The following is a 25,156-nucleotide window of genomic DNA, read 5'->3' on the forward strand; positions in this document are numbered from 1 at the left end:
GATATGTGAGCTTTAGTAATAAATATACATGATGCATTCCCAAATGTCTGATAAGGAAAGACAGTAAGTTCCAACTGCCTATTCTTATCAGATGATAGCAAGACCTCAGTGCTCTCCTTAAATAAACACTTAAACCTGAAATGGCATTGGTCAAGTAAGCATGTTGTAGACCACAGGATTCTATGGTCAGTGTCTACATCAATTCCATTGTGCAACACTAGATTTCTAATGCATTTTATTAATGATGTATGACTGGTGTTTTTGTAATCTTTAATAAAAAGTCTGAAAAATCTGCCTTGTGCAACATGGAATTGACACAAAACATATAGAATTGTATGGTATAGAACACATTTAACCCATCAAAGTTCGTTCAGGTTTGAGCATTTATTTAAGGAGAGCATTGCTTCATTATCCTAACCTGAATTGGAGCAACTGCCTCTCCATATCAAAAATTTGAGAAAACTTCATTCTTATCAGACATCAAGTTTTTTTTTTTTTTTTAAATATATATTTATTACTACACATTGCATTGTTCTTTTATACTACCACATGGCTTGTATTATTTTTTAAATAATCCATTATTGATGTTTTACCTTGTATTAATAGCCTTCCTGCCACTGATGATGATGACCTATTTCATGCTGAAATATCTGGCAAATAAAGTTTATTAATTTATTCCCATGTGTGTAACTGTAATCCAGTCTTCTCGTCTCAATGTAACTCCAATTTAGGAAAGGTTGTAATCGAATAAGAGTTGGATAATCAGAAACCCTGATCTAAAGACCAAACACAGAATATTTTCAGCAACCAACCATAATAATCAACTAACCACTTAAAAACAGAGAAGGACGCTGACCTGCAGAGAGAGAAGAGTTCTAATTCCATTGTATAAGACCATGATCAGACCACACTTAGACTATTGTTCTCAAATTTGGCATCCAGGATTTGAAAGGGGATAAATTAACAGTGGAAAGGGTGCAGAGGCAGATAATAAAGATGGTTTCAGGACTGCACAATGTTAATTATGAGGATCGGCTGAGGGAATGTGGACTTCAGAGTTTGGCAGATAGAAGGAGAGGTGATATGATCAAGACTTTTAAACTGTTGAGAGGCAGTTACAGAGTGGACAATGGGGAGTTCTTTCACTTGGTGGAGAAGTGGAAAAGAGCGATGACAAGGGACCATCTCTGGAAGGTATGAAAGGAAGCTGTGAGCAAGAGGGTGAGGAGTGGTTTCTTTGTGTGGAGGGTGGTGGATCCATGGAATGCATTGCCTGATAGAGTGATGAGAGCAAGAACGATCAATGAGTTTAAGGAGTTGGTATGATAGACTTTGTGCTTCCTAGGAAGGACCTCCTGCCATGGAGTCTCTTGACTCCATGGATGCGTGAATAATAATAAAAAAAAAAATAATAATAATAATAAATTAGGACTAAAGAATGAAACAAGAGAAAGGATGTTGAAATTTTGAGTTGAGAACAGTTGCTTTATTGAAAACACTTGCTTCCAACTACATAAAAAAAATTGTACAAATGGACTTCACTTAATGGAGAATACAGAAATCAGATAGATTATACTGTTGCCAGCAGACAATGGAGGAGTGCTATCTAAGCTTCAAAAACACTACCTGGTGTAGGATAGATCTTGAATTATTGATAGCTGAAGTGAAATTGAAATTAAGAGCTAAGAAGAAACCAAATGACAGTAACAGATTTGATTTAAATCCTATAAATGAAGCATTTAAAATAGAAGTCGGAAAGAAATTAAAAAGTTTGGAGAACACAGGAAGAGAATTAGAACTATGGGAAAAAACAAAAGTCATAGAAGCAGCAAAAGAAGAACTTTAAATAAAGAAACAAGAAAGAAAGATTGTAAATGGTTGTCAGAAGAAGCTATTCAAATAGCAGAGGAAAGAAGAAAAATGAAACTTCAATGTTTCTTTGAAGTTTCATTTTTCTTCTTTCCTCTGCTATTTAGACACTGAGATTTCCAAAGACAAACTAAGAAAGATAAGGGGAAAAAATCTAAACAAAAGGTGCAGAGAAACTGAAGAAAGCAATATTATGGGTAGAACAAGAGATGTGTTTAGAAAAATAAATGATGTTACAGGGAAGTTTATGCCTAGATTAGGAGTTGTAAAAAGTAATTCAGGTATATGTCTGATGGAAGAAGAAACAGTGAAAAAAAGATGGAAAGACTCCATAGAGGATATGTACAAGAAAGATAATAACATTGAAGGAGAATTTGAAAGTAGAGAATCTATTGGGGAACTCATGATAATGAAAAGTGGAGTGATATCAGCAATGGAACAGCTGCCAAAAGGAAAAGCTCCTGGAAGTGATGATGTGTCTGTGGAATAATTGAGAGCAGCTGGGGATGAAGTTGTGAATATATTGACTGAAATCTTTCAACAGGTTTGTAAGAAAATATACTTGCCTAGAGATGGGAAAGCATCAATATTCATCCCAATTTCAAGAAAATCAAATCCCAGAAATTGTGAGAAATACAGAACCATCAGTTTAATTTCACATGCAAGTAAAATTATGCTAAAAGTTCATCCAACAAAGGTTGGAGACATGTGAATAGAGAAATGCCACTAGAACAGGCAGGCTTTAGGAGAGGTAGAGGAACTACAGACCAAATAGCAAACATGATATGGATTATGGAAAGGACAAGAGAATTTCAGAAGGAAATATTCATCTGTTTCATTGATTATAAGAAAGCTTTTGATTGCGTGGATCACAACAGACAGTGGATTGTAATGAGAGCAATGGGAATACCTAAAAATCCAATTCAACTGATAAGAGAGCTGTATGAGAACCAAGACGCTTTAGTAAAAGTAGTCTTTGGAGAAACCAACAGTGTTCGAGTGGGAAAAAGGGGTGCGGCAGGGTTGTACATTGTTACCCTACATTTTTAATATTTATAGTGAATATATTATGAGAATGGCTGATTTAGACAAAGATCCAGCTAGAATTATGATTGGTGGCAGAAAAATAAATAATTTAAGATATGCAGATGATTAAACCCTCATAGCAGAAACTAAGGAAGATCTGGATTGGTTGATTCTATTAGTTAAGACAAAAAGTAACAAAACTGGGCTTAATTTAAGCATTTTCTTCTTGTTGTTGTACTTGCTAACATGGATTTTAGGCCAGGTGGCCTGTTCCAGTCTCATGCCATCTCTTATTTTATATCTGTATAACATTTTCGGTAGTCTGCTGTTGTCCATTTGATTTAAATATTCTATCCATTTTTGTTTGTACTGTCGTATGTAGTAATTAATTGGTTTTATATTCAGAGACTGTAAAATTTCTTCATTTGTTTTATGGTCCCACTTGGTATATCCAGCTGTTTTTCTGAGAACTTTCATTTCTGCTGATTGAATTTGCTTTTCATCTTTCCTTTTCATGGTCCATGTTTCATTCCATATAGTTGGTTTTGACAAGACATTATATAGTCTGATTTAATTTAAACATCAGTAGTTCCATTGTACAAGGGATGTACAAAAACTGATGTTTCTAACTGCCAACTGATTAATATCTCTAGGATGGTGAAGATTTTAGAAAAGTTGGTAAGAACTTGCATACAGAAATAGGCTGACAGACAAGCTATGCTCCACGAAGATTATTATTATTATTATATGATTATATTTTAATAATATAATATAATATTATATTATTATATCCTGTCTCTGGAATGAGATGAGAAGTACGAAAGATGAGACAAGGCAAATAAGAGTAGGAATGAAAAGAGTTATGGGAATGATAGAAGAGGAGAGAATAGAAACAGTAGAAGAAAGGGAATGAGAGAGAGTTATGAGAATGATAGAAGAGGAGAGAATAGAAACAGTAGAAGACATGGAATGAGAGAGAGTTATAGGAATGATAGAAGAGGAGAGAATAGAAATAGTAGAAAAGAGGGAATGATAGAAGAGGAGAGAATAGAAAAAGTCAGAGAGAGGGAATGAGAAGAATGTGAGGAAGTGCTGGAACCAGGGATAGAGTTATGCCAGGAGAGCAGGTAAGTAGGGGAACATGGAGATAAAGGGTTTGAGGAGAGAGAGAGAGAGAGAGAGAGTGAGGGATGCAGGTGAGCAATCAAGGAACAGAGTGGAAAGAAGTATGATGTATGGAGACTCGATGATCTGTGGTGTGCAAGATAGGATACCAGAGGAGTGTTTGCCTGGAGGAAAGATAGAAAGTGTGGCTATGGCAATTAAGCGGGGTGAAAGGGTGGATGAGATGATTGTGATGGTGGGCACGAATGACTTGAGAGGCAGTGTAAATCAGGTAGCGAGGGATCTGAGATTTATGATTGAGGTTGTACAAAAGAAAATGCAGAGAGGAAAGATAGTGCATGTGTTACCCAGGTATGATGATGATAAGCTGAGCAGAAGAGCAGTAATAATGAATAGCATAATAGCCAGAATGTGTTAGAAGAGAGGATGTGTGAATATGTGGATGCTTGAAGGACATTTGAGGACAGAATGGAGTTGCATGCGAGAGACCACTTGTATTTAAATGAAGGACATGGCATCTGGCGAGACTGCTGTTTTCTGAACGAGTCGGTGTGTCAATGCAGGGAAACTAGAATTCCCAGGGTGGATGGTAGCAGGAGTGGCCTCTTGTGGGAATTGGTGCTTGGGAGAAGGGGGACAACATCAGGTAACACTGAGTCCAATGGAGTCTGGAGGGGATAATGATAAGTATAGAAGCAGTGACATTTTTATGCTTTATACTAATGTCAGGAGTATCCAGAATAAACAAGATGAATTGGTGGCGTTGATAGCATCAGCCTGGCCATTATTATTGGGATCACTGAGACATGGTCGATGAAGACGATATAATAACATGAATAGAAGTAGCAAGGTACAGCATTTTTCAGCAGGATAGGAAGGGAAAATGCAGTGGTGGAGTACTGCTTATGATAAGTGATGACTTATGTCCTCTAAAAGTGGAGGCTTTGGAAGGCAGTGACTTCTCTCCCCACTTTGCCGGTCTGGTTGGCAGAGTGGTCAGCATATCAATCTCCAGCCAAAAGGTTGTGGGTTAGAATCCCACCGTGGGCATGGACGTTTGCGATTGTCTGGAAAATACCAGTGGTGATGATGGGCAGTAGATGCTGTTGGTGTAGATGATGATGATAGTAGTTGCGGTTTGTTGTAGTTGGTGGATTGAGTGGTGAAGTTGCAGAGTAGGTGCCCTCCCTCGATGAGTCTTTGAACTCCCTGGAAGTGTTACGTAATAATAATAATAATAATAGTTTTGAAAGCATATGGTGTGAGGTAGAGGTGGCCAAGACAGGATATTTAGTGGGGTGGTGCTACAAGTCAAGGAGCACAGAGGGTGGGGAGCAGGAGATGTTTAGGCAGCTGAGCTCTGCAAGTGCAAGAACAATGATTGTCATGGGAGATTTTAACTACAGCAGTATAAGCTGGGAAGAGAAAAATGCATGTAGTAATAAGGGAATGGAATTTCTAGAATTCTTGAGGGGCAAATGTCTTAAGCAACATGTAATAAAGGGAACAAGAGATTCAAGAGTTTTGGATTTAGTCATAGCATCAGAAGAGCTGATAATAACCGAGATGACATCTCTCCCCCCAGTTGGAGAGAATGACTATGCGGTTTGACATGGGAGATGAATAAACATGCAGAAGTATCAAAGAAAAGGGAACATATGAAGAATTATAAGGTGGGTGATTATAATAGTCTTAGATATCAACTTGGAGTAGTTCCATGGAGGGCAGAATTGGAAGGCTGGGATATCATTAGTCATCATCATCATGCATATCAAGGATTTCGGCCTAGCGTGGCCTGTTCCGGCCTTAGAAGACATCCTGGTTTTCTTTTTCCTAATGGCTTGGGAAATTGTGAAGGAATATTTGTTAGCAGCAATAGTAAGCTGTCCACAAATGAAGAAGAGGCCACAGTTTGGTGTATAGTGGATGACAAACAATATCAAACAGGAACTGCAGGTGAAAAAGAGGTTATAGAAGAGATATAAGAAGAGGGGTGGAGATCAGGTGCATGAAGAATATAAGACTCAGGCCAGGAGAAGAGTGACTAGTATGGTGACAATAGCGCACTCAGGATTTAATCTGGGGGGGGGGAGGCCCTGAGTTGAGTAGACGATTTGAGAATACACACTACTCATTGCATACGACCTATGACAGAGCATCTGCACTGATTGCTAATTCATAAATAGTATAGAAATAGAAGACATGAGACAACATAAATAAAAAAACAAATTTTAATTAGGAAAAGATTTTTGGAAAATTTTCTAGTGCTTTTTTTCCCTTTTTCTTTGGGCAGGGCCTTTCTCCCCCCCAGTTGTGCCACTGTATGGTGAGGTAGGCAAAACTGGAATATGAGAAGAGATTTGCACTAAAATACAGAGATAACCTAGGTAATTTTTTAACTGTGGACAGTAGGAGGAGAAATGATTATGGAAGAATGACATTGCTAGATAAAAATAGGAATAGAGTGACTGATGCAGAGGACATAGTGGAGTCGTTCAATAAACACTTTGCTGGAGTATTTCATCCTGGAGAAGTAAGTTTTAATACTAGAGGGATAGGGCAGGTTCAAGGTTTAGAGGTGCAAGAGGAGTTCCAAATACTGAGTACCCTGGATGTCAGTAAAGCTGTGGGACTGGATAGTATTTCACCACAGATTTTGAGAGAATGTGCTAAAGAACTGACTGCTCCTTTGATGTGGCTTTTCAATGAAAGTCTGGCTATGGGAAAGGTACCCTAGGAATTGAAGGTAGTAAGATAGTGCCATTGCATAAGGGTGGTAGCAGACTGGATGTGTCTAACTATAGGTCAGTTTGTGTTTCATCAGTAGTTGTTATTTTGGAGAAATTAGTGAAGGACAATATACAGCGTTGGGCAGATGAGGGTAATGTTATCTGTGAGAGTCAACATGGATTTGTTTAGGGGGTGCTTTTGCTTAAGTAATGTGATTGCTTATAAGGTGATAAGAGCAGTGTATGATGGGGCAGTATCAAGGAGGCAGGATGTATTTTGGGATACATTGATGGGAGGTTGCATACTCGACTGGAGGAGCTGTACTGGAGAAAGTAGGGGGAGACAAGTGATCTGGGGGTGATGATTGAAAGAAAATTGAAATTCAGGGAACATAGTGGAAAGGTGGAAACCTATTGTAAAGGTGGCGAAGGTAACCCAGAGGATTGCTGCAATACTGAGAAGGATGCTGATCTGCAGAGATAAAAGAGTTATCGTTCCATTGTATAAGACCATGATCAGACCACACTTAGACTACTGTTCTCAAATTTGGTCTCCAGGATTTGAAGGGGATAAATTAACTGTGAAGAGGGTACAGAGGCAGATAACAAAGATGGTTTCTGGACTGTACAATGTCAGTTATGAGGATCGGCTGAGAGAATGTGGACTGCAGAGTTAGGTTGATAAAGAAGGAGAGATGATGTGATTGAGACTTTTAAACTGTTGAAAGGTAGTTACAGGGCTGATAATGGGGAGTTCTTTCACTTGGTGGAACAGCGGGAAGGAGTGATGACAAGGGGCCATCCCTGGAAGTTGCAAAAGGAAGCTGTGAGCAAGAGAGTGAGGAGTGGTTTGTTTTCATAGAGGTGGTTGAACTGTGGAATGCATTGCCTGATAGAGTGCTGAGAGCAAAAACAGTTAATGAGTTCAATTAGTGGTATGATAGACTTTGTGTTTCCTAGGAAGGACCTTCCACAACGACTCCATGTAGGCCTGAATAATAATAATAATTATTATTATACAGGCCCTTCCATGCAGTCCGAAGACTCATAGCAGGAGGAGCAATCCATCTACACAATATCATATCTTTCCTTGAACCCATTAACAGACAACACACACACACAACTGACTCTGACAACCCATTCCACTCATTCACAACTCTCAAGCAAAAAATGTAGTTGTCACACCCCTACTAACCACACCTTTACTCAACTTCCAGGGATGACCCCTTGTTCTGGTCCCTCTAGCCAAGTGCTGAAACATTTCCCCTGCATCTATTCTAAAAAACACTTTATGCAATTTAAATGTTTCTATCATATCCCCCCCTCTTCTTCTCCTATCAACCAACTTCTGCAATCCACACACCTCCAATCTATCCTCATAAGGAATTCCAGACGCCACTCGCTATCTTGGTCACTTGCCTCTGAAATCTTCCTCATCCCCCAAGAAACCGAGAAGACTAGACTAGCACAGTAATCCATATGTGGATGTATCAACGTATTATAAAGGGGAATAACAACTTCCTTATCTCTACTTGTTAATGTGCTCTTCATGGCTAAGTAATCATAAGGGATACCTTAGCAAAGTGTTCTCTGAATATTTCCTTTCAGGTTATTTCCTATATCATTTAATAACAATGTCCCAGCACTGAACCTTGCGGCACACCACTAGTCGCCTGTTTTGCCTCGATTCTTCCCCTCCATATACCACTTTTTGATATATGATTCTGTGTTAAATTGTTTCATTTGTCCAGTTTCTTCTGTAGTACTTGTGAATGTGCCCAAATCACCATCATCAGTATGCACAACTGTTCATTCCAGTAATCAGCTTTTTTTTATTGTGGTTACCACCCACAAAAAGAGATTTTTTTTGTATTTATTTAATTTTTTATGTAGTACAGAAACTGCTCTAGAGGCCAAACATGGAACTTTTTCAAGACACTTCAGGCCTCCAATAAGACTAGATGATTAAATTTATTTCCCACCTAAAGACAATTGCAAAACAATTACAAAGACAAACATCCATGTCCACAACAAAATTCGAAACCACAGCTTGTTGGTTAGAGGTCAGATACACCAACCACTCAGCCAACCAGGGCAGCTCATCTCGACACTGAACAGCAATGAAGTTAAGATACTTCCTTTTCGCAGTCCAATATTAAACACAAACTTCTCTGGATTACAAATTTAGTCCTCATACAGCTCTTACATTAACACATATTCTTGATAACTAGTTTACCTTTTCCTATTCTTATCAAAATTTCCCAGACTTTCATCCATTGGACATCAAATGCTTTTCCTTTGATGTCCAAATTTCAGTGTCTCTCCATAATCATTGGTGGCTTGGGATGAAGTCCCAAGCCACCAATGATTCAGCCTACTAGGTGAGTCAAATTACCTGGGGAAGAAGGCAGACTCTCACTGCATAAGACAAAAAGAAATAGTATAATAGAAAAGATTCATCCCTAGCCTTAGAATACTCTAATAGTATTGGGTGGAAGGAGCAAGTAGAAAAGAAATATGGGTAGGGACCAGCCTGCAGATAATATAACAGATGTATATTACATGAAATATGGCATGGTCCAGCATCAGGTATCTTGGGTGTTCACCACTCCTGTACTCACTAAACTGAGACTAAGCATGAGAGAAAAATTAAAGGGACTCTTTCATGGTGATTCTATTATAAGAGGTGTGCTTGACAAGAGAATGGTGAAATCTTGCTTTCTGGGTGCAAAGATTAATGATGTTACTAAGGCTATTAAAATGCAAGAGGGTAAAGTGAAAAATTGACTGTTTAAGCTGGAATGAATGATTTGAAAGAAGACAAGATATGAGAGAAGACATAAAAGGCATAGAAGATAATGAAACTGTGGTCACAGTATAAAAGAGATGAGTTGAGATGCCATGATAGCAAATGAGTGAGTGCATAGGTTGTTATCATTATTATTATTATTATTAACATCTGACCTCTATGGAGTCAGAGACTCATCGTGGGAGATACACACTACTGCACACAATGCTCATCCAACTGTGCTTTCAACTGATTCAATGTATCTACATTCACAACACACACTCAGGCAATGCATTCCACTCACTATGCAAAGAACCTTCTCCTCACTCTTCTGTGCACACCTTCCTTATACAGTTTCCAGCAACAGCATTATGTTCTACCCCTCTCCCATTCTATGAAAAATCTCTTCTATGTCAATCTGATAATAATCCCTGACTAGCTTATATTCCAATCATTCTCTGAATTTGTCCTTGTACTCCACATTCCAAAGACCACTGATCACCTTTATAAATCTTCTCTGGACCCTTCTAACATATCCTCATCATCATGAAAACCCAGTGACCAAATCTGTGCACAATAATCCATATGATGCCTGATCAAGGCCTTATACAGTGGCATCATAACCTCATTAACTTCATCAGAGAATTTGTTGATAACCACAAGGACCACATTGCCACCAATTGGTGAGCATGATCATATGGTCTTGACTTGGGAGATTGCTAAATGTGTGGAAGTGTCAGTTAAGAAGGGGATATATGAGGAAGTACTGGTCTGGTAAGTACGGCAAACAGGAGATTCCATGGAGCAGCACCATGACATGAAAAACTGCAAGCTCTAGATGTGGATAGTGGTAAATGGGAGGTGGTAGTAGACTGCATACCTGGAGTCAAGAAGATAAATCAAGTAATCCAGTGGTAGTTAAATGGATGAATACCATCATTAAGCATGGGCTACAAAAAAAATCAAAATTTTTGGAGCGAATTCAAAGAAAAAAGTGACCAGCATGAACAGTGCAAAGTACAGGACAGAAGGGTGATGAGTATGGTAAGAAATGCAAAATCAGAGTATGAGAGGAAACTAGCAGCACAGGACAAAGGTAATTCCAAAGAGTTCCTTCAGTATGTTGCAAGTAAAAGGAAGAAGAATGTTAATGGCAGAATTATTTTAATGAATGCTGATGGAAGGGAGGTAACTAAATTAGACAATTAGTTGAATTACTCATGCAAAGCATGAGTTATTCAACTTGCATTATTTGCATTGAGATATTGTAGTAACAAGAAAGGCAAGGACTTATACAGAAATATAAGTAAACAAACTGGAGGTCCATAGACATTACAGAACCCTGATGTGAATACAGCTATGGTATTAGATGGTATACAAGTTCAAGTTTTATGAGAAGGTGCTAGGAAGATGGCAGTGCCTTTGATCACAATGTTTAATTTTTTATTAGTCCTTTCTATCCTGTCTCACTCCCTTTTTTGGGGAGTGCAGGTTGAGCCTTCCTAATGAGAGATTAGGTATATATATTTTATGACTAAATTTTTGTGTGTGTTCACAGGGCCGTTTCCTGTTCTGAGAGATGAAAAACACAAATTGCTGGGTGAAAAAAAAACCCTCTACCTCCATATGAGACCGGCTAACTTACCTTTAGTTGAAAGAGACTAGATAAGTTTCCTTATATTATAGACAGGAGTCGACCTCAGGTCTTCCTGACCAAACGGCTTCGTCTATACCGACTGAGCTACAGGGGCTCTATAATAGTTTAATTTACTTCTCAGTTCTGGGTTGGTCCCAAGGGGGGGGGGATAGTTCCACTGCATAAAGGAGGGATCAAGACTGAGGTAGTAGCAAATTACTGAGCAATTAGCATCTCAGGAGTTGGGATCAAAGTATGGAGAAGTTGGTTATAAGCAAAATACATAAATGGGAAGACAAGAATGGGATACTATATGGGAGAGTAGGTTATGTTTCAGTGACTTGCTCACCTTTTATAATACAGTGACAGCTAAACTGGATAAAAGTAATGGGTTTACAGTAATACTGCTGGACTTGGTAAAGGCTTTTGACAGGATACTGCATGGGATTCTAATCAATAAGATTGGGCAATATAGTTTGGGATGACAAGACAGCAACTGGAAGCAAAGAAAATGAGTTTCTTGAGTTTTTGGGAATAACTATCTCAGGACTGAGGGTCATGAGGATTGAGAGACTTGAATTTGATCATCTCATCAGAGGATGTTATTATAAATGAGGTATCAATCTCCTTAAGTTGGTGAGAGTGACCATGAAGTGATTACCTGGCTGGTTGCCAACCATGTGAGGACTTCTGTGAGGAAAGGGTATATATGGAACTACAAGGCTGGTGAGAGAAGCTCAGGAGACAGCTTGCAGCTTCTGTAGCATGGAATGAGAAGTTGGGTAGAAAGAAGATCAATGCTGCTTGGGTGATATTCAACAACTATCTAGTAGAAGAAATGTCTAAATGTATTCCAAAGGTCAGAAGGTTAAATAAGGTAGGTGTGAAATGGATGAATGAAGTGGTTATGCATGCAATACAGAGGGGGGGGGAAGCAGTATGTAGGCGACATAAGAAGAGTGGTAATAATCGATTCCATGAGGAATACAAAGAACAGACAAGGAAAGTGACATGGTTGGTAAGAGTAACAAAAGTTCAGTATGAGCAGCAATTAAGCAAAAAAAAAAAAATCTTATAGAGTTCTTTTGATATGTAGTCAACAGTATGATGAGCTGTGTGTATGAAAAAAGTGACCTCCTAGATGAGTGTGAATTCATGGGATCTTAAGATGATGATGATGATGATAATAATAATAATAAATTTTGCAGCAGATGGGGATCAATATAAAGTTGGTGAAGTGGATAAGAGGGTAGTTGATGGAGAGATACAAGACAGTGGTTTATTCAGGAGTAGAGTTATTATACCTCTAGTACAATGCATGTGACTAGTGGCATGCTGCAGGGCTCTGTTATTGGGCCACTACCATTTAATTTTTACATTAACGATATAAGAAATATCATTAATGTACTACTATTAACTATTCAGTTAATAGTACTGTGCATTTTGGGGTGAAAAGATTACCAGTTGTGTACCATACTGATGGAACTGTATTCCAGGAAATTGATGATGTCAGGGATTTGGGAGTGTTAGTGGATAGGGAGCTGAAATTTAGAGGGCATGTTGCAAAAATGGCTAAAACAGCTCGCTGGATTACTTGGTTACCAAAGAACACCTATGTGAACAGAGATAAGCAAGTTATTATACCTCTTTTATAGGGCCTTGGTGAGACCCCATTTTGCCTACTATGCACAGATTTGGTGACCTGAATTTCTTGCAGATGAAGAGGAGGTGGAAAGGATCCAGAGGTGAGTGACCAAGATGGTGGCAGGTCCAAGGAATTCACCTTATGAAGACAGGTTGAAGATTTATGACTTACAGAAATAGGTTGACAAGAAAAGAAAAGTGGTGATATAATTGAAATACACAAATGACTGATGGTTTTTTTACAAGATTAGTACAGAGGAATTTTTTCTCAATAGGTCTGCTGGTGGCAGAACTGGGAGCCACCTTTGGAAACTGAGCAAGAGTGTAGTTAGTAGGGGTGCTAGGATTAGATTTTTTACTTGGAGAGAGGTGAATGAGTGGAATTGGTTGCCAGAGTCTGTTTTGAGTGCCTTGACTGTAAATGAGTTCAAAACAAAGTATTACAAAATGTTGGGTAGTGCTTGGCATAATGTTCATGACCTTCCTTGATAAGTCTAATGACTCCATAGAGGTACCCATGCAATAACAATAGTAATAATAATAATTTCCCTTAAAGCAAAAATGAAACCAAGCCAATCAAACCATTTCAGAAACCAAGCTGCTCTATTCTTAGACCTTCCTTTACTGTATCCCTTCCCTATTCATGTTGTCATCATTCTTTCATGGATTGTTGTAATGTAACACAATAATGTTAATTCTACTATAGTAAATTGAGCCTTCTTTATATGCCTAAGGAATAACTTTTTTGATTCAATCATCAGATTCTTTTTCTCCAGAACAGTCCAAAGTGTATTGTTCTCACAGCTTACAGCATTTAATAATTTTCATAGCAAAATCTTATATTTTTAATCATATCAAAATCTTTTAATTTCATTTTTTATATTTCATTTTATAATCTGCAATTTCTTTTACAGTACTTTCTTCTAATTCTAAGCTTTCTCTCCCCACCAAAAAAATAGCCTTTATGATATTCATTTTCCATATTCTTTCCATAATGAAGAATACAGATGATAAAAAAAAGTGCTTCCATGATTTTGGTTCAGATGCTTTTATACATAATTTAGCTTTCTTATTTTTTTTCTCTATATTCTCTCAAGGCATATGTCAACTATTTTCCAGAAACACACAGTATGATTTCTTCCTTTCTAAGATTCCGACATTTACTTTGCGAATCCATTATGAAATCCTGATGATATCTTTGCAGACTTCACCACATTTCTCTGGTTAAATCAATCAGTCAATCAATGTTTTCTTCAGGTTAGGTTTCTTGTAATTCTTTTTCATTTTCTTTCCAATAATATTTGAACATTTAAGTCTAGTATTCACTTCTGAAATTGCTCACTTTTGATTTATTTTTAAAGCTTTTGCACATGATTTTCTATTTGTCTTGCTCTAATCAAAATAGAAATCCTTTTCTTTTTAAATTCTCTGTATAGAATTGTATACCTTGAACCAGAGTAAAGATATGATTATCAAAAATAATGAAATCAATTAATTTTATTAATATCAATTTATTATTAATATTAATTCATTAATAGTAATTTATTATTAATGTTAATTAATAATATTGATACTAATATTATTGTGATATATTAATATTAATCATAACATTAATATTAATTATAATATTAATTTATGTTAATTTATAAGAAAAGCTTTATTAATTAATAAAGCTTTTCTTATTTCATGTGTCTTCTCTCCATGTTATTTATGGAAAAATGGTGTATTCTCTATTCCATGTTTAGAAAAAAAATGGCAAGTACACACTGCCATCATTAACTTTGATAATTTCTCCAAAATTTCCTGAAACCTCCTGATGTGAAACATTTCAATGTGTGGCATTTTGACATTTCATTTTGATGTTTTCTTTTTCTTTCCATAATCATTCTTCCTCCTCAGGAAGGAGGAGAAAGTTTGATTGTGGAAAATTATGTTAATGGATGAAAATGATACATTGGTAATTATTGCAGAGGATCTAGTTGAGGTATTCAATAACCGATTCATCAGAGTATTTCATCCTTCATAGATATAAGATTATGAGAGGCTTCAACATAGAGAGAATGGGACAGGATGGACTGATGCTGAATGAGCAAGAATAACATAAGGAATAAAGTCGCTTGAGAACAATAATGTAAAAGGATTTAACATATCACTGTGTATCTTAAGAGAATGTTTCCAGAGAGTTAAAGGCAGGGGCTTAGCATACCTGTTAAACAAGTCTTGTTAAAAGGGTAAGTCCCAAAGGAGAGGAAAGAGGGTAAAGTTGTTCCACTTCACAATGGAAGTGATAGGACTGAGGTTTTCAAATTATTATTCAAGTCTGGAGTTGTAGTTAAGGTGTTGGAAAGGTTGGTGAGGATTAGGATACAGAATTCAGTTAAGAAAGAGTTGTCTGTTAATGGTCAGCATGGATTTGATAAAAGGTCATGTTGATATACTTCAACAAAGAGATGAGTTCATCAAACAAGGGAAATGCATATATTGATGTATACACATCTTTCTAGATGTTTCAAAGTCCTTTGATAGATTATCACATGACAAGTTGGTAGCTAAGTTGGAATGGATAGGGTTAGGTACTACTAGTCTCTATCCAAGGTACATTAGTACCTTGGATAGGAGACTGATTTTGAGACAGGTACCAGCAAGTTCTGTATGGAAGAAGCAATATCTCAAAAGAGGAAAGCTACTGGCAGTGTGCCACAGGGATCTGTTTTGGAACCATTACTGTTTAACTTGAGTTAATGAAACAGGTCTAACTGCAGATATGCAGCTATCTGCAGATCATGCAAAGTTGGGGAATATTATAGGAGAGAAGCAGGACCTTACAAGAGGATGCAAAAACTGAGTGGGAAAGTGAGAGTGGAGCTATCAGTTGATTGTTGAAAAGTGTAAGATTTTAAAATTTGTGGGCAAGGATAGGATGCAGGGTATACAACTGGTGAAGAAATTTTGAAGGGTGGAGAATATGAGAGATCTGGGAATGGCCAAGTACAGGAACCTAAAATTTAGGAGTCCATTAAAACTGTGGCATGATGTTGGATTATGGCTCTGATGAGAAGGCCATTGATAGACAGAATAAAGAAGTTATGGTTTTAATATATAAGGCCTTGATCAGGATACATATGGACTATTATGTGCAGATTTGATCACCTGGTTTTCATAGAATGAGGATATATATTAGAAACCAGAAATGATTAACTAAGGCAGTTCCTGACCTGTGGAATACAGAGTATGAAGACAAATTGAGAGAATGCTATATATGGAGTCTTGTGAATAGAAGGGGGAGGATATGATTAAGACATAAATTGACAGGTGGTTGTTTCCAGTTTAATGTGAAAGAGTTCTTTCATCAGAATAGAAAAAGAGACAGTGGCAGAACAAAAATTCATTCTCCCTGGAAGCTGTCTGTATAAAAAGCAGCTGGTGAGTGTACTACAGTGTCTGGGAGAGTGATGAGTACAGAATCAGTGAATGAATTTTAAGGCACAATTCTATAAGCTTTGTCTGAAACAATGGAGACCCCTTCTCCTGCAATGAGTCTTCTGATTCCACGTAAAACTAACATTATTAATAATAATAATTTCTATAGATTTAGGATTAATTTTCTATTCTGCTATTTAGATAACCTTAGGAAACAATAACTTACTTTTCATTTGTGTTGACTACCTTCTCTAATCACTCAAAAAATTCCACCAATTCTCTACTAAATCTAAAGCCAAGTATGACAGGTATTGTGCAAATGATGGTTGGTTACAGCTTAAGAATCTTCTCAATGTATCAGACTTCATGAACTTGCTATTTTTTGAATAATTTTAATTTTTTTTTAATGAACAGTGTAATACACATACCAGAATTCTAGTTAAAAAATTAACGATGGTACAAAAATCAGAATACAAAATATACTTACAGGTTCTCCTTTAGGTCCATCTATTCCAATAGCACCCTAAAAAATTAAATAACATCTGTAATTCTTTGTAGTTTTAATTTTGTGTGTGTGTGTGTGTGTGTGTGTGTGTGTGTGTGTGTGTGTGTGTGTGTGTGTGTGTGTGTGTGTGGACTTTCTCGAGTCATTTCAGTGAGCCTCCAATAAGTGGGATGGTAGTCTCACACCCATGAGATGAAATTCATTTCCCACCTAAAGACAATCACAAACATCTATGCCTGCAATGGGGATTTTAATCTACAGCTTGCAACTATATAGTGATTGTCATCTTTGTTAATCTTTATTGTTTGTCTGCTAGTTTATTTATCTTTAAGCCTGAAAAAATCCTATGTAATTGGGATAAAACATTGTTTTTTTTCATTGTTTTGGCCATACATGACAAACATGATTCAAGACAACAAGGAAAAATCATGAATGGTATGTTAGTAGAGCTATGTAAGGAGAAAGAGGTGTAGTTTGTGAACATGTGAGATGAATTTGAAACACAGATGGAACTATATAAATGTGATGGATTACAATGAGATCGTTTTCGTGTGAGTCAACTGAAGAGGCTGTTGGTACAAGGTAGAGTAATGACTACAGTGAATTGAAGATTGGAGGAAGTAAGATCTGTTGTAGAAGAACCAGAGAGATTGAAAGAGTGCTTGTGGATGGAGAGATGAGTTGTGTGAGTGAGGAAAATAAGAGAACAAGAATGCAAAATAGACAAGGAAATGTTGGATCAGGGTAGACAGGGAGAAATTGCATGAGGGGAAATGGAAGCAGAAATGAATGTGTGAACAAGAACAAGAAAGAGAAGGCGTGGCTTGGATGCAAGGAGATCATTTGAATTTTGAGAAAATTATGGAATAGGTGGTGACAGAAAGGAATGCCAAGAGGTGGTGTGGAGGATAAGATACTTATGAGAGGCACTGTTAGTAGCACTTATTATAGACCCAGAAATGAATTACTACATTTGTTTACAAATGTTCGAAATATCAGAAATAAAGGAAATGAAACAGCTGGATTTATCAAGTGCATTCACACAAAAAGTATTGGAATAAGTGAGACATGGCTGGATAAAGATAGCATCCTGAGAGGAATAAAGAAAAGAAGTATGATGTATTTTGTGAAGATAGAAAGTGCAAAGGGGAAGGGGTGGAAATGGAGTGCTGTTGAAGATAGCAGAGAAGTCATGCTGCATGGTAGAAATGCAAGGGGAAAGACAGGCAGTAGTTTTGAGGCAGTATGGTATGAAGTAGAGCTTGAGAGGATGAAATAATTAGTTAGATGTTTTTCTAAACCTGGAAATGTGGAGTGTAGCAAATAAGAAGTGATAATTATGGGTGATTTAATTATTACTTATTACTAATTAATTATTACTAATAACTAATAATTAAGGAATTGACAGCGTACACTAGAAATATAAATTAAATAAACTTTAATATATACTTTCCGATATTTCGGCAAACGTCACGTTGCCATCTTCTTGGGAACTTATTACAAAGACAAGTGCACACAAGTATTACATAACAGCAAATGAGAACCGAAGCTAGGAAGCTAACGTTTTCCTAAAGTCCTGATGGTGCCCCCTGGCAGGCTATATTGGTAGTTCTTGGCCTTTGGGCTGAAGTTCTTCTGATAAATGTTTCCCAAATTTGGGGCAGTCTCATGCATCCAAATTTGTTGAGGTTTGGCATGTTCCTAAGGGCTGAGGCTGATTCCATGAATAGTCTTTCATATTTAAACTTGCTGCAGTGTATTACTGTGGCTTTCTTCCATCTTATTCTGTGGCGAGTATCCAGAGCATGGTCTGCAAGCCCAGAGTGGCTGTATGGAGATAATACAGATGTGTAGAAACAAGCAGATTCCATTGTATTAGGTATTGAAATCTGAATGTAGTTTCATGGTTAGATATGGATAACTGTCCATGGAATTCATTACTTGCTTTTCAGAAGTATGAGGAGATACTAAAAAAGGTGGAGTCAATTGACTAATGTGGTTTCTGGTCTATGGAATGATGAGTATGAAGAAAATTCAGGAAATGTAATTTGCAGAGTCTACAGGATTTGAGCAGGAGGAGAGGGGGGGGGGGATATAACTGAGAAATATAAATTGTTAAGGGGTTATTACTGAATTACTGTGGAAGTAGTTTTTCACAGAAGTAGGGAGACAGGACAGAATGGGCTGGAGTGAGGAGTAGATTGTGTGTGTGTGTGGGTGGGTGGGTGGGTGTGTGTGGGGGTGTGGGTGTGTGGGGGTGTGGGTGTGTGGGTGTGTGTGATGATGAACGCATTTAAGATATGGTTTGATGAGTTATGTCACATGAGTCTTTTTTATTCATTCAGGTCTGAAAATAATCACAATAATAAATAAATTGCAAAGAATTTATATAACATTACAATCTTATATCTTATTTTCTTTAATCCACTTCATTGTCAGTTTAATACTTAGTTTAATAGTAGAGAACATGACTTTACCAGTCAAAGATGTTATTTTATCAGTTGTTTTTCTTTGTATGCTGTATTTGTTATAGTAGTGTATTACTGGTGTTTTAAGTTAAACAGTAATGCTTGAAAATGACAATGCTATATGAGGTGAAAATTCAAGTCTATATAGTTATTAATAAATAGTTTCTTTTTTTTTTTAATCACTCCCATGATACATGATGAAATATTGTAAACCTCCTACATGCTATAGGTGGGATATGAGTTTTTCCAAAATTATTTCATTTAATATTTATATTTATTTACATAATCAAGTACCCTTTGCTTTAGAAAGCAAACATGGAATTTTATTTAAGCAAAGCTGTTTAAGTGCAACCTCACCAAAAGTTACAGGCATTAGTGAGTTTGGCTAACAGCAGATGATGCAGTTGCAGGGATAGATGTGAAGGGGAAGATAAAGAATGTATTTTGGGAAAGATAAAGAAGATGGGGAGAGGGGCACTGCTGCTGATAGTGAATGAATTGAAGACATGCATCACCAAATTAGTACGAGTACAGGTCGAGTGATTATTATGGGAGACTTCAACTATGGAGATAGAGACTGGAAGGAAGAATGATCACATGGCAGCAAGGAAATGGAATTTATACACCTACCGAGAGATAATTACTTGAGGCAGAATGTGATGGAGGGGACTAGGGGTGCAAGATTGGTCATAGGATCAGAAGAGCTATTCATAACCAAGGTGTCCACATTGCCTCCAATTGGTGAAAGTTACTTCTGTCAAGAAGGGGGTATATGTGTAGCTACAATGTGGGTGATTATGACTAGCTTAGGAAGAAGTTTAAATCTGCACCATGGCATGAAACACTACAGGGTAAGGATGTTAGTAATGCATTGGAGATAGTTAAGGGTCATCTAGAGGAAGTAGTATTAAATTGTAAATTGTATAAACTGATCCTAGGGAAAGGAGGGTTAATCAAGTGAGAGTTAGATGGATAAGTAATATCATTTAGCATGAGCTGCAGAAGAAGAAAATGTTGGAGGATGTATAAAGAGAAAGGTGACTAAAAAATTCAGGAACATTCCAAGGCTCAGGAAAGAAAGGTGACTAGCATGGAAACAAAGGAAAAAGGTCAGATTATGAGAAGAATCTAGCCAAGCATGCCAAAGGAAATCCCAAAGAGTTCTTTTGTTATGTGGAAAGTAAGAGGAAGAATGTCTATGGAAGATTAACCTTAATGAGTGATGATGGTCATGAGGTGACAGAAGCAGATAAAATAGTTGAGTTACTGAGTGGCTACTCTGCAAGGGTATATCATCCTAGTAAGGAATTAAGTAACCCTTAAATCTAGTAAGCTTTAACATATGTGACAGACACTAATGTGGGAACAGAGGTGGATGAATTGGAGGTTCTTAGGATGTTGCAGAATCTCAGTATAAATACAGCTTTTGGATTAGATGAGATAACAGCTCAAGTTTTGTGAGAATATATAAGAAACTGGTAAAGTCGCTGGTTTGACTCTTTAATTTAAGTCTCAGCTGTGGTAGAGTTCTAAGGGAGTGGAAAAAGGACAAAATAATTCTCTTCCATAAGGAAGGTTCTAAGACTGCAGTAGCAAATTATACGGGAATCAGTATCTCAGGCATGGTAGTAAAAGTACTAGAAAAATTGGTCAAAAAGAATTCAAGAATGGGTGGATAAGAATATGATACTGTATGAGGAGCAGCATGGCTTTGTGATGGATCAGTCACGATTAAGTAATTTACTATCTTTTTATAATAAAGTTACAGTAGAGTTGGATAAAGGGAATGGCTTCACAAGGATTCTGCTGGATTTTGCAAAGGCATTTGACAGAATACCACATGGAAATTTGTTACACAAACTAGAACAAATGGGAATGGATATGACACTGTTTAAGTGCATAAGGGTGGTGGTAGACAGAGAGTTAAAGTTTAGAGAACATATTGCTAAGGTTTCTAAGGTATCCCATATGATTACTTAGCTAGTGAAGAACACATTAACAAGTAGAGATAAGGAAGTTGTTATTCCCCTTTATAAAGCCTTGATACATTCACATCTGGATTAGTGTGCTCAAGATGTTTCTTGGGTTTCTTGGGGATGAGGAAGCAGTGGAGAAGATTCAGAGGCAAGTGACAGTGAGTGACCTCTGGAATGTTCCTTATGAAGATAGATTGAAGGTGAGTGGATTGCAGAAATTGGCTGATAGGAAAAAAAGAGGGGAAATGATAGAAACATTTGTTGTTTAAAGGATTTTGTAGGATTGATGGAGGGGAAATGTTTCAGCACTTTACGGAGGGACCAGAACAAGGGGTCATCCCTGGAAGTTGAATAAAGATGTGGTTAGTAGGGGTGTGAGGACTAGATTTTTTGCTTTGAGAGCTATGATTGAGTGGACTGGGTTGCCAGAGTCAGTTGTGAGTGCTCTGTCTGTTAATCGATTCAATGAGAGGTAAGATCGATTGTATGGATAGTTTGGGTCTCCAAGGATGAGTCTTCAGACTCCATGGAGATGTCAGTACAATAATAATGATAATGATAATAATAATAATAAAGCAACTTCAGACTTTCAATAAGCATGGTTGTCTCACAATTGGCAATAAAATTCATTATCAAATAACTATGTTCACAGTGGGAATTAAACCTGAAGTCTGTTGGCTGGAAAGTAGACAAGTTAACAACTCTATACCAAGCCAGTATTTCATCAATAAATGCTATGAATTACCATAAATCTCCAATACAAGCACTAGGAAATAAACATTAAGACAGCATGAAAACTAAACCAAAAACTACTTTATAAATTACAGAATTTACTGCCTCATACATGCACAGTTCAAATAATCAAAGCATACAAAACTACTTTATTATTATTATTATTATTATTTAAAACATTATTACTTTGAAATTTCTTAAGTCATAAAAAAGAGGGCTATTAATACACTATGGAATTAAGAAATGAGAAGAAAAAAAAGTAATCTTTAGTTTAATCAAATTGCCAATTAGCAATAAATTAATCAAATTCATATTACAGAAGAATACATAAATACTTCAAATTATATGAATGCACGGAAGAATGAAATACTTCAAAAAAGCAGAAGAGAAGTCTTTTTTTTTTTTTGAAGTATGTAAAATTATAATTATTATTAAAGAAGTTCTATAACTAATAAATTATAGAATAATATTTTATATAGAATAAAAATATTTTTAAAATAATATCTTTTAAAATAATAAAATAATACTTTATATAGAATAAAAAGAAATCAGGAAAGTAGCAAAAAATCCAGAAGACATTTTAAAAAAGGTGAACTCTTGGATAAAATAATAAGCAACTGAGTGGCCTGTACAAATGCAAAAGAAATTATTTGACACATAAGAAATATTTTGATATAAATATCCCCAAATCACAAAGAAATTATGAAGAATGTGAATAAAATTCCCATGGTTACCATAATTATTTCTATCTTTTGTGAAAGTGCTAAGGTGGAACAGAATCAATAATATGGAATTAGATATAAAGATTCACTTACATAACCAGCATCCAGAGTACATGATGAAGGAAAAATAGTGAAGAATTAGTGAAGAATTAATGAACTTCTTCATAAATGGATGGTAGTCCTCTGATCCTGAGTCACCAGATCCTGAAATTAGAAGGAGGGGAATGTGATAAGGCTTCCAAATACCTTTTTTTTTTCACTCTCTCTCTAAGTCAGTAAGTTATTGACATTTTTGTTAATCAGGATAAAACAAGGGGGAAAAGAAGAGATAAAAGGGAAACACAGAAAGACAGAAAGTGAGAAAAACAGAGGGAGTGTCAGAATAGAAAGAAAAAAATTCAGAATCCTATCATGACAATAGCTTGAATATTAAGTGGCAGAGAAAACATTTCTTGAAAGAGACACCTAGCAAATATCCATTGTTAACAAAGACATGACCCATGACATGTACAGAAACTGATACATTTTCCTCTTTTCTGAGTTCAATTTATTGTGCCCCAAAGCATTATTCTTAAACATATCTCATTAAATCATATCTTCAATAACTCATCATTAGAAAAATGGAAAAACAGTAAAGAGCAGGAACAAATAACAGTTTATTTGAGAAAACATGAATGAGAAAACAGAGCAATGTCTATAAATGTGTATTATCAACACACACATCTCAAAGGCTCTGTCATAGATAATCAAAAGCATAGCATAATCTCCTACCTTTAAATCAAATACAATATACCAGTTAAGAAGCAACGATTATTAACTAATATTATTTCAATAAGCTAAAAGTTATAGGATAAAATAATATTACAGGCAAAAAAATTTATATCAGTATCAAACAAAAAAAAAATCTGCATGGCTTCTAAACATAGCTGCTGCTTTCTGAACTATAAGTCCATTCAATTATTAAAATTAGTTTTCTTAAAAACTTAAGTGTTCTTATTTATAGGTTTCCTCTATTTGCAGTTATTGCTAAATTTTACAGTTAAATAATGTAAGCTTCTCAAGTTATACTATCATAGCATCCTGTATCAAGTACATAACACTACATGAAAAGAAGTCAACAGACACCATACTATGAGGAACAAACTGCCATGGCACCCACCTTAATAAGATATAGGACTTCCTTTCACTGCAGTGACTGCAACAATCCTATCGGACATACTTTCCACAAGCGTATGATAGTGATCAATAGGAATTTTGACCATTTTCCTGTAGGCATGCAATAAGGTCCTGGACTGTTGTGGAGTTGATGTCCCTTGACCTCACCAAACACTCCAGTTTATCCCACAGATGTTCAATAGGGTTGAGATCAGGGCTCTGTGGAGATAGTCAAGAGAGGTGACGTTCGTGTCCACAAACCACACAGTTACAGCAGCAGCCTTATGATATGGTGAACTGTCTTGCTGAAACAATAGTCAGTTCCGTAGAAATGCCACAAAATAGGGAGCATTGCATTGTCCAAAAGATTCAGATACCTCGGAGAGTTCAATTTTCATGGTACCACAACCAGAGGTATGAAACAATACAGAACTATACCATCTCACCACCTTCTCGAAATCACTGGACATCTGCCACACCCATCCATCTGCTCAGTAGAGGGTGTAGCATGATTCGTCACTTCATAACACAGCTTTCCAAGCTTCCACATCCCACTATACATGCTCTTTGCACAATGAAGATAACTCTGCTTGTTGGTTCAGGTAATATGGGGCTTGCATATTGTGGTCCTACCATGGAAACCCATGTTGTGAGTCTCAATTCTGAATGCTTCTGCGTAGATCTGTGTTCCAGTTGACGCCCAGAATTCTGAATTCAATATGTTGGCTTACAAATAGTGGTTTTTACATATCCTTTGTAGCATCCTACAGTCACATTCAGTGAGTGTGATGGTGGTGGACAACCTGCAGTTGACTCCCTGTGCTTCCATCTCAGTATGGTATTCCCTGATTGTTGACCTGGCATGGTCCAATTTACTAACAAGTTGCCAAACATATAGGCTTAAAACATGGCATCTTATCACAGCACTCTTTCAAACTCTGTCAGTTCCCTTCTCACAGCAATTTCACCCAGACACAGTTGCACTGGCCTGAGAGCATCATATTCCTCCAATTTATACTCGTTACATAAAACACATGACTTTTTGCATGACACAATGCACCTTGCCCATATAGGTGTACAGTGAATTCTTTCCAAGCAATGTATGAGGAATTTGATGATGATCAATAGTTATCCCTCATTTACACTTTCTATTATAATTATTCCTCAATTTACTTATTACTTTTTACTTATCATAATTTTATTATACTTATACTTATCATTATTTTATGCTATTTCACTTCTATGTGGGTCCTACAACTAAAGTTTTGAATGGAGAATACAGCTATAAGTACAGTAGATTTGGATGCATATTATAGATCTGCATGAAACGGGGAAAGAAGAATTATATGCATTTTTCTAAT

Source organism: Typopeltis vanoorti, chromosome 19 (assembly GCF_054136105.1).
Source record: "Typopeltis vanoorti isolate ZY-2024b chromosome 19, IOZ_Tvanoo_1.0, whole genome shotgun sequence".
Classification (NCBI taxonomy): Eukaryota; Metazoa; Arthropoda; class Arachnida; order Uropygi; family Thelyphonidae; genus Typopeltis; species Typopeltis vanoorti.